Source organism: Chrysemys picta, chromosome 2, assembly GCF_011386835.1.
Source record: "Chrysemys picta bellii isolate R12L10 chromosome 2, ASM1138683v2, whole genome shotgun sequence".
NCBI classification, from domain to species: Eukaryota; Metazoa; Chordata; order Testudines; family Emydidae; genus Chrysemys; species Chrysemys picta.
In genome coordinates this window covers 187,189,101-187,203,353 of record NC_088792.1, presented here as the reverse complement: position 1 = coordinate 187,203,353, position 14,253 = coordinate 187,189,101, and the positions used below count along the sequence as shown (strand labels likewise).

Genomic DNA, 14,253 nt, shown 5'->3' with positions numbered 1-14,253 from the left:
TTTGACATTCCTTGTATTTGTGAGATAAAAAACAAGCAAAAAAGCGCTTTCCATCACTCATTTGAAAACCAAAAGAAAAAAAAGCACACACACACACACACACACACAGCTTCTTTACACGTCATAAAGATGCCAAGAAGGACACAAACCCAAATTTCTCCTCTTTAATGCAACTATACCTTAAAAAAAGGTTTGCTCTTGAGATCTTTCAGCATAATTCTGCTAAGCACTTATACTGAACTTCACATTTTTCAAAGCTTGATTCAAATATTACTACACTCATATTCAAATCCCCTCTGGGGAAGAAAAGCATTATTATCCCATTTTATAGATGAGGAAATGGATATGAAAGCTAAGTCACAACTGCCACTAGAATTTGAATGTCTGACTTCCAGCCCTACGCCTATCTCTAGAATCAATGCAGCCTGTTTATTTAACCCAGAATATAGTTTGCATAAACAGGAAAATACACAAGTTATTTTCTAAATACACTCTACTTCCCCCTTGCATGCTTTTATAGTCCCATTCTGCTGACCATTTTCTCCTCTCCGATTTTTACAAAAAGCCTTGTTTGTGGTTGCCTATTTACTCCTTCCTAAATTATAAAGCAAGAACATCATTGCTCTACAGGCTTGTCTACACGCAAACGGGAACCAAATAACTAAAGCAGTTTTAATTCACACACTAGTTATTTTGTACCCTGCGGGTGGGAGGGTCCCAGAGCTTGGGCTGGCCCAAGCCCAAATGTCTACACAGCAATACAACAGCCCCTTAAGCCCAAACCCTGTGAACCTCAGGCAGCTGACCTTGGGAAGGCGTGGGTTTTTAATTGCAGCGTAGACATACCCTTAGACCAAAGGTCTTCAATCTGTGGGGGGCACCCCCCCAGAGGGGTGCGGAGTAACATTCGGGGGGGCATGGCTGGGGCCTGGACCAGTCCCCACAGGGGGTGGGGAGGGAGCGCTCCCCAGCTCTGCTTCTGGCCCCAGCCACCGGCCCCACCCCTCCCCCCAGCTGTGGCCCCAGCCTCAGCCCCCTTACCCCTGTCCACGGCCCCCCCTCCCGGAGCCGCAGCCCCACTTCCGGCTCGGGGAGGAGTGGAAAGAATAGGTGTAAGGAAGGGGCGGGGGATAAAAACTTCGGGGACCACTGCCTTAAGACATTTAGGATATGTCTACATTGTGATAAGAGACCTGTGGCTGGTCCAGGTCAGCTGACTTGAGTTTAAGGGGATATAAAATTGCTGTTTAGAGCAGTGGTTCTCAAACTATGTAGGTCAGGACCTCAAAGTGGGGTCGCCACAGCTGGCTTAGACTTGCTGGGGGCATCATCCCTGGGCGGCAGGGCTCAGGTTACAAGCCCCCTACTTGGGGCTGAAGCTCTTGGGCTTCAGCTTTGGCCCTCCTGCCTGGGGTGTTGGGGCTCAGGCTCTGCCCACCACCCCACCTAGGGCAGCAGGGCTCGGGCGGACTCAGGCTTTGGTTCCCCCTCCCCCTCAGTTGTGTAATAATTTTTGTTGTCAGAAGGGGGTTGCAGTGGAATGAAGTTTGAGAACCCCTGGTGTAGAGGTTTGGGCTGGAGCCTGGGCTCTGGGACCCTCCAGGGAAAAATTGTTTTAATAATACAGTAACTCCTCACTTAAAGTCGTCCCAGTTAACACTGTTACGTTGCTGATCAATTAGAAAACATGCTTGTTTAAAGTTGGGCAATGCTCCCTTATACGTCATTTGGCAGCTGCCTGCTTTGTCCACTGCTTGCAGGAAGAGCAGCCCGTTGGACCTAGCTGGTGGAGGTTTGGAACTAGGGTGGACCAGAAGCCCCCCTATCAGCTCCCCACTCCCCTAAGTTCCCTGTGCGGCAGCTGCCCAGCAGGCTATCAATTGCCAGCAGTTCAGCTGTCCCTCTCCCCACTGCCATGTGCTGCTCATGCCCTCTGCCTTGGAGCTGCTCCCGGGAGTTCCTGCTTGCTGTGCAGGGGCGGAGGGAGAGGGGGAAGAAGGGAAGAGTGTGTTCCCCTCCGCTCCTGCTCACCCCATCTCTATAGAGCAAGAGGGGACACGACAGGGCTCAGGACGGAGGGAGCTTACTAGCAGTAGCTGATGTCTCAACTTGCTGATCTACTTAAAAGGGCAGTGGACTGACAGTGGGGTCAGCATACTTAAAGGGGCAATGAGAGTCTCACTCTCACACACCGTGTATGTCTCTGTCTCTCTCTGCCATGCTGTCTCCCCTCCCTCCTTGCGTGCTGCCTTGTAGAGTGTGAGGCTACATTAACAACAACGGGTTAACCATTGAGGGCTCAGCCGAGTGCTAGTTCATCATTTAGCAGTAAGGTATTCCCTGGGAAATATCCCAGCCTCTTCTACCTTCTGACTTCACCACCTCAACCAAGCTTCACAATCATCATCACTGTGTACAGTATTAAATTGTTTGTTTAAAACTGTGTGTGTGAGTGTGTGTGTGTTTGTGTCTGTGTGTGTGTGTCTGTGTGTGGAGAGAGAGAGAGAGAGAGAGAGAGAAAGTCAGTCTCTTGTGTGGTGAAAAAGATTTCCCTGACCCTAACCTCCCACCTATCTACATTAATTCTTATGGGGAAATTGGATTTGCTTAACATCGTTTCACTTAAAGTAGTATTTTTCAAGAACATAACTACAACGTTAATTGAGGAGTTACTGTATTGAAATGTTTCATCTCAACTTTTATATAAAAATATTTGACTATATTTGATATTTATAATTTTATATCTATATGAAGTCAAATCTAAATATTTTGACACTATCAAAATATTTCAGTGGTCCCGAACCCACATTTTTCAGCGTTTTGTTTTGTGAGAAATTTCTAAATTTCCGCTTTTCATTCTAAATCAGAATGAAAGTTAGTTTTAAGAAATGTTGGCATTTCCCATGACATGGAAATTCTGGTTCCCGACCGGCTCTATGCACAACCCTCATTATGAGTCAATGTTTTATACCTTGGAGAGTAACTATCATTCACCTGTTTCACAGATAACATAGAATTTGCCAGTGTTGCCAATTTTCACAATTTTATGTCTCAGGACACATGGTGTTTTTCTTAAAGCCCCAGCTCCTACAGTCAAGCGATTACATCCGAATTTCAGTTTTGTTTTTTAAAAGTTTCTAGCTGTCATGGTTGCAGAGAACTTGATATGACCCAAGTTCACCCTTAAGGATCAGAAACCTGAAGGTGAGGAATCCAATGCTGTTTTGTTTTTTAAATCTCATTAATTCTAAGGCCAATTTCAAGATTGTGGGACCTGCCTCATTACTTCTGAAAGCTTGCTCTTGGCAATACCGAGAATCCACATCCCTAATATAACTTCATCCACTTTGCCACAGTATTTTAGAAATAATATGCCAAATTAGGTACTTCTGTAACCCATACTAACTCCATGTGGCTGTGTGTCATCCTTTGGCAGCTAGACCACATATAGAAATTTATTTCTCTGCTTTTGCTTCCATACTATGAGCTCTGGATCTTTAGCTCAAGGGATAACAAGCTCATAGTTTCACATTCAGAGGATCCCTCAAACAATCCAAACAGGATATTATTACATTTGGCTATGCTGACTGTAACCACTAGACCACAAACTGGTTCCACAGCCAGGAACAGAAACCCATAATCCAGATAACCAGTCTTCAACTGCTATGTGACAAATATTTGTCTAACCAATTGGCAGCGTGTGTGTTGTATCTCCTTTTATGGGCTAGTCCACACAAAAGAGAACAGCATGCTTTCCACTACAGCTTACTTTCATCTGTGAAGTAGAAGAGGAATCTTCTGTAGATCTGAAGGTTGTGGGTTCAAACCCTGAAGATAACATATATGGGATTGGGGGGGGGGGGGAGGGGGACCTACCACCACCTTATTTAGACGTCTGTGTAAGGCCACTGGAGCAATTGCTAGAATTATTTTATATTGCAGGACACCGTATTTAGAAGTGACTCTAGACTTTGCATGAATATTGGTTTTACTGTTGTATTTCTAGAGTGAGGAGATTTAGCTAGAGCGTGCAGAAAGTTTAAGATTCTGACTGTGTAAGCTCCAAGAAGGTCAGAATTTCACATAATCAACTTTTTTTTCCACAAAGTAAGCCTCATTCTCAAGTACTTATTTGGGGACAGGCCTATTAGTGCCTGAAGGGAGCAGGGAGAGTTCAAATATCAGAAGACAGACCCAACAGATTTATTTTTCTAATCTCACTTATGATTTTTGAACTTTTGAGATTGGCAATACTACCTTCAGTCTGGGGATACTTTTTTTTTTAAAGAATTAATATTCGTTCATATTTCTGGTACTTAAAATGGAATAGTCACCGAATTTAAATCTTCAGTAACATGCATTCCCTCTGACAAGATTTGAGCCAAAAAATTGACAAAAGACCAACACCCAGCCCACAACTGTCCTGAAACCTTCAAATTAAAGCTTCCTCAATACATGACTATACAAGGGAGCAGATCCATTTAGTCAGCTGTTACCTTTTTCCTCTGCCACCTTTTTGTCCATACTGGCAGTTTAAAAAAACAAATGCATTGTTCAGCTTGAAGCTGGACATCTACGAGCACAGCCAAGTTTAAAATTCCTTAATTTAAAAATAATTAAGGCTGAAAATGCTGGTGTGCAGTAGAAAGAGCAGCTCTGCTTTAATATACGAATGATGCAGGGTGAAGCCAACATTATAGAGCTTACTTGAGCTAAGGTTAAAAATTATCCAATAACCTCTCTGCATATTCCGGTGATGAAAGCTCCGCAGTAGTGCTGAAGTGCACAGCTTCCAGCCTTTTATGTTTCAGAAGTATGCTATTTTAATTTAAGTGTGTGCACTATTCAGCTGGATACAAATGTTTAATTATTGTAATTATATGCATACGTACTTTATCACTGGTTTTTCTAATGAGGCTGGCAGTGTGATAGAAGCTTGGCATTTTATTCACTGTTTAATTTCCTTTTTTTATGCTTACTGTAACAGCTTGCTGAATGAGTAGTGAAGCAAGACTCTGATAAACAACAAAGGAAGTGGCACAGAAACACAGATCCTAATGGGCATTACACATATCCAAAAAAGCCTTGCTTGGTGCAGCTATCCGTGGGAGGGTGGAAGGGGGTGGAATACAAGCAGGGGATCCCAGGGTAACCTATTGGTCCGTGAACAGATACACATTTATCCACTCTACTTACATTTCCCCTGCTATAGGAAGATTTCTCTTTTGGAACTGCCTCTTTGCCGGCTATCCTGGGCACCCGCAAAATACTGCTGTGGAGAGTCGCATGACCACTCTTGTGGCTTCCCTTTGCTTCCCCGTCAGAAAGTCATTTTTCAGCAGGGAAGCAAAGAAATCCATGGGGGACAAATTCTGTGCATGCGCAGTAGCACAGAATTCCCCCAGGAGTACATATAGTATAAATGGGTACATCTGGTTTGAAAGTCTAAATAATTTCTAGGAGGTTAAATCTGGCACAGGATCAAGGTTATCCCACATATATATCCACATTTCAAAAATTCCGTTCAGGGAGGATTTTACACAGGGCAGGATCAAGATTCTCTCAATATTCCTGCAAAACCTGTTAATGAGTGGCAGCAACAGGGCAGCAGCAGAATGAAAACATGCAGTCCTGCAACTAGCCAGAACTTCATGCTTTTTTACTCTGTAGCTCCTACTAGATTTATAGGACACAAACTCTCAGAAGGACATGTCAAACTAATTCCTCCCACTTCCCCACACAACACTTCTAGCAACAAGTACCTACCCCATAATCCTCACCAGGCCTGCCAGACTGAAAGTGACTTTCTGTTTCACTCTGTTCCTGCAGCTTTCAGCAAACACTGAATGCCAGTGTCACAAGTAAACTAGAACAGAAGAAATGTCTCGCTTGCTAACACTTGTTTTTCCAACTTGAAGTGGAAGTAAAATGTATCCAGGAAGTCTTCATTAAATAAGACTCCACTAAAAAAATACTGTCTAAAACCGGCATCAAGTTGGAAGGAAAGGTGGCTAGTTTTATATGTAAAAAGATTCTTCCCACACTGACCAGGCACTATGCTTTCACAGCTTCCCATTCACTAATGAAATCCTGGCAAAAAGTCTCCTGCTAAAAATAAGGTCTGCCCACTATCATTTTCACTGCCTGCCTGGAAAGCACAACTTAATTACTAATTTATTAATTCAGCTCACCACATGGACTCAGCAGCTGAATGCCTAATTAATTGAAAAATGAAAAGCACCAGTGCTGATTTGTCAGCTTTAGCAATCTTGAGGCAAGATTGCTGGAGGGCAAAAAGAGTTAGCAGAGCTGTCATAGGAGACAGACTAGGCTGACATTTATAGACTGTGTGACACTCAAACTTTTCATAGTACAAACTTATTCTAGATTAATTTTTTATTTTTAGCACAGCTATCTGGTGCAGACTACATGTAACAGAAAAAAATTCCCCTCTTCATATCACCTGTGACATTTTTTGCCAGATTTTAATTTACCTAAGACATTGAACATTGCAATAATCACAGGACAAAACCCATCCACCAAATGCAAAAGTCAGGCAATGAGATCGCTTGGAGAAGAAGGAAGGTCCTGTGGTTAAATCACTGGATTGTGACTCAGAAGAGAGATTCTGTGCAACCTTGTGCTGAGACTGTGACTTGCCCATCAGTAGAGTGTCCTTTCCTTACAGGGATGTTGAGAGGATAAATTCATTAATGTTTCTGAGGCACTCAAATATGATGGTAATAAGCACCATAGAAAAGCCTATACATTAAACGAAATATTCTGGCAAAATTGACAGGCTTATTTAAAAATTAAGATGGAGCCACTACATTCCTCTAAATAACTCTGTTCCATTATATGATAGATTGATTTATGCTCCCAAATCCTGAGGAAAAGAGAACTCAGTTAAATAGGTCAACAGGAAGTTTAAAAGGCAAGGCACAAAATATCCCGAGGTCCTAGAAGAAGTGCAGCCATGAGAAAGTGCTCATGAGGAAATAAAAACTTCAATTTTGTGAACAAATGGAGAAGAGAAGTATCATTGATAACACTGGTCTACAATTTTTGAGAAGTCGTCTGCTTCAGAGATAAAATGTGCTATTTATTATGTATTTTGATGTGCTGAATTCAAATATGACAATTAAAACAACTGATTGGCTACTGTTTCTAAGATATTTAAGTTTTTACATTTTATGTCTATATATATCGTGTAGATAGTAGAGTTTTAATCATAAATTGTAAACCTAGGTCTTTTCATGTGTTTATGGTTGCTTTACATGATAATATTTCACCTGTCCTGTTTATGTAACATTTTAAAAATCAGCAAAAGGGTTATATAAATAAAATTTATTATGAAACAAAAGGCAAAAAACTATGATGTACATAGTTTAGTCCTATTCAGTTCTACTCAGCACTTCTTGGCTTGTCTCTTGTATTCATTAAATGGAGCATCTCTTGTCACTGTCCAGCAATAGTCTGCAAGCATTGATGGGCTCCATTTGCCCTGATAGGGTTTCTCCATTGTTGCAATGTCCTGGTGAAATCGCTCGCCGTGCTCGTCGCTCACTGCTCCGCAGTTCGGTGGAAAAAAATCTAGACGAGAGTGCAAAAAAGTATCTTTAGTGACATGTTGCAACCAAGGCTTTTGTATGGCTTGAGGAGGTTTTCCACCAACAACCTGTAGTAGTCTGCCTTGTTGTTTCCGAGAAAATTATTGCCACTAACTGGAAGGCTTTCCAAGCCGTCTTTTCCTTGCCACGCAGTGCATGGTCAAATGCATCATCTTGAAGAAGTTCAGAAATCTGAGGACCAACAAAGATACCTTCCTTTATCTTAGCTTCACTTAACCTTGGAAATTTTCCACAGAGGTACTTGAAAGCTGCTTGTGTTTTGTCAATGGCCTTGACAAAGTTCTTCATCAGATCCAGCTTGATGTGTAAGGGTGGTAACAAAATCCTCCTTGATTCAACAAGTGGTGGATGCTGAATACTTTTCCTCCCAGGCTCCAATGACTGTCAGAGTGGCCAATCTTTCTTGATGTAGTGGAAATCTCTTGCACGACTATCCCATTCGCAGAGAAAACAGCAGTACTTTGTGTATCCAGTCTGCAGACCAAGCAAGAGAGCAACAACCTTCAAATCGCCACAAAGCTGCCACTGATGTTGGTCATAGTTTATGCACCTCAAAAGTTGTTTCATGTTGTCATAGGTTTCCTTCATATGGACCGCATGACCAGCTGGAATTGATGGCAAAACATTGCCATTATGCAGTAAAACAGCTTTAAGACTCGTCTTCGATGAATCAATGAACAGTCTCCATTCATCTGGATCGTGAACGATGTTGAGGGCTGCCCTCACACCATCGATGTTGTTGCAGGCTACAAGATCACCCTCCATGAAGAAGAATGGGACAAGATCCTTTTGACGGTCACGGAACATGGAAACCCTAACATCGCCAGGAGATTCCACTGCTCTAGTCTGGAGCCCAACAGCTCTGCCTTACTCTTGGGTAGTTCCAAATCCCTGACAAGGTCATTCAGTTCACCTTGTGTTATGAGCTCTGGTTCAGAGGAGGAGGATGGGAGAAAATGTGGGTCCTGTGACGTTGATGGTTCAGGACCAGAAGTTTCATCCTCTTCCTCTTCTGACTCAAGTGAGAATGATTCTGGTGCATCAGGAACCGGTAGTCCTTCTCCGTGGGGTACTGGACGTATAGCTGATGGAATGTTTGGATAATGCACAGTCCACTTTTTCTTCTTTGACACACCTTTCCCAACTGGAGGCACCATGCAGAAGTAACAATTGCTGGTATGATCTGTTGGCTCTCTCCAAATCATTGGCACTGCAAAAGGCATAGATTTCCTTTTCCTGTTTAACCACTGGCGAAGATTTGTTGCACGAGTGTTGCAGCATATGTGTGGGGCCCACCTCTTGTCCTGATCTCCAATTTTGCAGCCAAAATAAAGGTGATAGGCTTTCTTAACCATAGTGGTTATGCTGAGCTTTTGTGATGCAAAAGTCTCTTCACCACAAACATAGCAGAAGTTATCTGCACTGTTAACACAAGTATGAGGCATCTCTGCTCACTTTGGCTAAACAGAAATGTGTCCCTTTGCAAAATCAAACACTGACAAATAAGAGAGCATGACACTGTATGATTTCTAGAGCTGATCTAGGGCAATTTGTTCAGCAGAGTGATGTAAGCTTTGTTACGATTGCATCATCCATGACTTCTAGGAATAACATGATGCAATTCATATCATGTATGACGCAATACCAGCTTCAGATTGCATCATTCATTGTTTTGCCTAAAAGGCAAGTACTGTCCAAACCCAGTCATAGATTTATTCATAGATCCAGTCAAAGATGTATTTTAGTCATTTCTGGTTTACATTGAGATCCCTTCCCTTTATAACTCACTTATCCTCCGCCATTCCCAAGTCAAGGGTCGTATATACTGACCCAATAGCATATCTTGAAAACTAGAGCCAATCAACAATTTTAAGCATCATTTTCGTTCTCAGTGACCCGGAATTAGTAAAGTTTGACTACATTTATTTCAGAAGCATTTTGGCTGTAGAGCAGAGTAACATGCTGTGTATTGATAGAAGAGGTCGAGAGAGGAAGGCTTAGTTACCCCTTCCAGTTGGGGTATGTATGAAGACAACTATTTTCTTAATTTTTTAATCCTTCAATTCCTGCTGCCTCTCTGTATCAGTGACTTTTGCAGCACTATGCCTCTACTTGAAAGGCTGGACGACAGCCTTATATGACACTATTCTAAACACAAAAAGAATGAGGATTACTTGTGTCACCTTAGAGACTAACAAATTTATTTGAGCATAAGCTTTCGTGGGCTACAGCCCACTTCATCAGATGCATGCAGTAGAAAATACAGTAGGAAGATATATATATATATTGTGTGTGTGTATACACACAGACACACACACACACACAGAACATGAAAAAATGGGTGTTGCCATACCAACTCTAATCGAGACTAATCGAATAAGGTGGGCTATTAGCAGGAGACAAAAAACTTTTGTAGTGATAATCAGGATGGCCCATTTCAAAGAGTTGACAAGAAGGTGTGAGTAATGCTCAAATAAATGTGTTTGTCTCTAAGGTGCCACAAGTACTCCTCGTTCTTTTTGCTGATACAGACTAACATGGCTACCACTCTGGAACCTGAATTCTAAACAGTTTCACAGAATGTTCCAGTTCTAACAGGGAGGAAAATTAACAAAGTGGTCAGCTGCAAAAGAGGATTAAAATGGGGGCAGAAATAAAAGCTGTTTCAGACCCAAAAGGTAGGCAAGAAGGATCTTAAAGCCATCTGATGAGACTGACTTTGTGGCTGCAAACCTGACTACACTTCAAGTTCAAGGAGTCATGGGAAGGGATAGGAGAATTTATATGGAAATGAAGGAAAAAACTGAAATTCCGCAACCAACTGACATTGGTTTATTTTTGTTTCCAAAGAGCAATATTCAGTGTATTACAGAAGCCAGCAGCACAGCTCCACTACCTTCTTATATATTTAAGCAACATTTACTTAGCATTTTTTTAAATTTTCCACTATAAGAGACTGTGTTGATTCATTGCTTAGTCATAAGGAAACAGCTTTTTTAAAAAACAAAATTTGCAACCTTTGATGTTTTATCAGTTACATGTAAAGGTTTGATGCTCTAGTCAGTGCTTCTGTTACTGATGCGCCTTATTCTTTCTTTTCTTTTAAAGTCTTACCTAAAACTTTAGTTTATTTTTTTCTTTTCTATGTCATTGAATAAACTATCTATGTTTTTTGGTTTGTAGAAATTAATTCCTTACTGCAATTACAGCATTAAATCTTCTTCAGTAGACTTAAGCTATACAAGATTTGTTGATCTCATTCTGTGTCTTCTATAAGAACATATTAATCAGTTCAGAAAGACCTTTCTGAAAAGTTTTCCATTTTAAAAAAGCTTCCAGTAACTGTTAATAATGTAGCAATGGCTATAAAATTATCAGTTCCATAGTATAATCAGCAGAGCACTTAATTCTGAGTGTCTTTCAACTGATTTTTAATAATGAGTTGCATAATTCTCCCATCCCCAGCACACAGCTTGGAAATATTTAGCAGCTGGATTTTCTTTTTAAGAATGCTAAACTGTAACGGATAGCATGAGGATGAAAACAGGTAAATTTCCCAACCCAACCGCTTTTAATGCAGGAGTTAAAGATGAACTGCAAAATGTACATACAAAATTGTACCTACTTTAGCAACAAGTGAACCACCACTAAAAGGGTAAGAAGGGTATTCAAAAGAGACAACTGGAAACTCATTTCTGCCTCACTTTAGGTCCCCAGGATGTATCAGGATATGAAATAGCTACCACAGAACCACCCTGCAGACAGTTGGAGAGAGGTTGGGAATCCAATAATTTTTTTTTATTATATTATCAATCTTTGTAAGATTTGTTTTCTATTGATCTATACCAGATAGATAGATAGATAGATAGATAGATAGATAGATAGATAGATAGATGCAAGTGATTTTTAAACTTGTTTATTGTGTGAATGCTCATTTTAGCCTTGATCACACAGGGATTTAAAACATGCTGCTGAAGTGAGTAAAAATCTATCATTGCTATCTCTTTCCCAGAAGAGGGAGAGGATTCACTTACTATATTCAGTGTTCCTTCTAGACCCAGATGAATCCTCAACTAAATAGAGACAGGAACCAGTTTAAACTAGATTTAAACGAAATAATCAATTTTGGTTCAGTGTACTAAAAGGAACTAAAAGGGAAGTGGTCAAGGGTGAAACAGATACCAGCAAGAGGCCTACCCATTTTGCCTGGAAGGCATGCTGCTTAATCAGAAGTGACTCAGCAGCAACAGGAAAGATAAAAGGATCCGTGATATCATTTCATGCAATGGGAACAATTTTTAGCAAACTTGTAAAAATCTCACAGCTAATTCCTCTTATTCAGCTTTTAGAACAAGAACTAACTCGTGCCCAACTGCCATGAACTTTTACAGCCAGCTTTTTGAGTTTTGTTATCAGCATTACCATACTCATAAATAGGGTTACCATTCGTCCGGATTCCCACAGACATGTCCGGTTTTTTGAGCTAAAAATAGCGTCCGGGGGGAATTTGTAAATGTCCGGACTTCCCCTCCCCCCATGTAGAGCGCGCGCGGCTAACAGGGCAGCCCGCTGGATGGTGCCACTTACATGGGGCTCCGACAGCCAGAGAGAGCCCCTCCTCCACTTCCCCTGCAGCAGAGATCACTCCCTCCCTCCCTCCCTCCATTCGCAGATGGCCTCCAGCAGTGTGGAGCTCCGCCCCTGCTCCTCCTCCCCTGCTGCCCAGCGTGCTGGGACGAGCGGCAGGGTAAGGTGGCCAGGGGGTCGGAGAAGGGGCAGGGAGGTTCTGGAGGGGGCAGTCAAGAGACCGGGGGGGGGGGGGGTCGGGAGTTCGGGGGGGCTTTCTGGGGGTGTGTGGATAAGGTTTTGGGCAGTCAGGGTACAGGTAGGGGGTAGGGTCGTGGGGGCAGTTAGGGTGGGGGGTCTTAGGAGGGGGCAGTTAGGGGACAAGGAACAGGGAGGCTTAGCTAGGGAGTGGGGTTCTGGAGGGCAGTTAGGGGCAGGGGTCCCAGGAGGGGGCAGTCAGGGGACAAGGAGCAGGGGGAGGGTTGGGAGTTCTGAGGGGGGCGGGAAGTGGGAGGGAGTGGAAGGGGCAGGGGCGGGGCTAGGCTAGGGCGGGGCTCCTCCCGTACTCTTTTTTGCTTGCTGAAATATGGTAACTCTACTCATCAAACATGGGTTCAAACAGTAAACTTCACAGAAAAATGATTAATGTGCTTATATTTAGAAATCATGTTTGTATTTTGCATAGAAGTATCATTGGTAAATGTTCTTGAACACACAAGGAAGGCCCAACCCTGCTGACACTAAAATCATTGGGAATTTTACCATTGATTTAAGCGGAAGCAGTACTGTGCCTCTAGCACGCAATCATATTGCAAAAAGAACAATTATTCAAATTTCCCTCAGGCATTGCACAGCCATTAAAAAGTGTTTGGTTTGGAACATCTGTCATAATGTCATAAGAAAGCAGCAAATGAAACTTGCAATTTTTTCCAAAAACTGAGGGAACTGAAAATGCCAATATCTTTACCCAGTCAATCATTGTGCCACGTTTTAGATTAAAAACAAAGTTTTAGATTAACAACAAAACTAAACCAAAAAACCCTACACATGTAAGGAAAGAAGGCAGGTTAGAGAAGATTAGATAGCTCAGAGGGGACCTGGCTTCATCTTTTGCTGGCGTACAGAAGATCTCTCCAACTCCTGAGCCAATTTCTCCTTAACAGCTGCATCCTCCGTTTCCTCTCTTCTATTCCGCCTTTCCCAGGTTCCTGGAAATGACCTCTTGAGCCTTGCTCGACTGTTCCAAACAATTTCTAGCCTCTCAATGAGTGATGGGGAAGCACGATTGAAACAACAGGTTCGTTATTACAATATTGAAATATTGGAATCCCTACCCTGACCACAGATTTAACTCTTTTAAACAGATTGCTACCCCTCCCTATTCTTCCTGGCTTTTGGGACTGTCTCTCTCTTTCATCCAAGGGCAGGGCTGGCTCCAGGCACCAGCTGAGCAAGCTGGTGCTTGGGGCGGCAGATTGTTTGAGGCGGCATTCTGCCCAATCCTATGGCGGCACGGCCACTTATTTTTTTTTTTTTTTTTTTTGTTGCGCTCCGGCCACCCTGTAGGGGGCGGCAGTGCGGAGAAACAGAGCGCCCTGCAGGGCAGTCCTCTTCCTTCCCTCCCCACCGACTGGAGCGGAGCCCTCGCGGCAGGCATCAGGAGGCGGCGCAGCGGGAGGGGCCGCGTGGCAGCGCCCCTGCTGTAGCCATGGCCGCCCCCTTCTCTCTCTCTCTCTGTTTACTACTGTTTTCCAGGTGCTGAACTAGGCCACACTGAATTCTAAGAAAGCTTGTGAATGCTAGTAATGTGCAAAATTACTATTACTCTACAGCTATGCTTTATGGAAAAAAAACATTTCATTGGAGTACTCCACCTCACCCTTAGTTTATTTTTTTAATCTGTCTTTCAGTAAGCATAAAGAGCCATTTCTCTACTGTACAGATTTATTCAAAGCTCTCCTAGCATGACTTGATCAATGTTAAACCCTTTCATGTAAATTCTCATGCAATTGGTTTTAACTGCTAAAAAAAATTAATCATTTACAAACATGTGATG

The 14,253-nt window shown here is 42.5% G+C and overlaps 1 protein-coding gene across 9 annotated transcripts in view; it reads right to left on the bottom strand.

Annotated features, from left to right (window-relative positions):
• The window catches only part of CARMIL1 (capping protein regulator and myosin 1 linker 1), a 360,331-nt gene that overhangs the window by 196,277 nt on the left and 149,801 nt on the right, over positions 1–14,253 (bottom strand). The gene's annotated exons all lie outside the window — the stretch shown is intronic.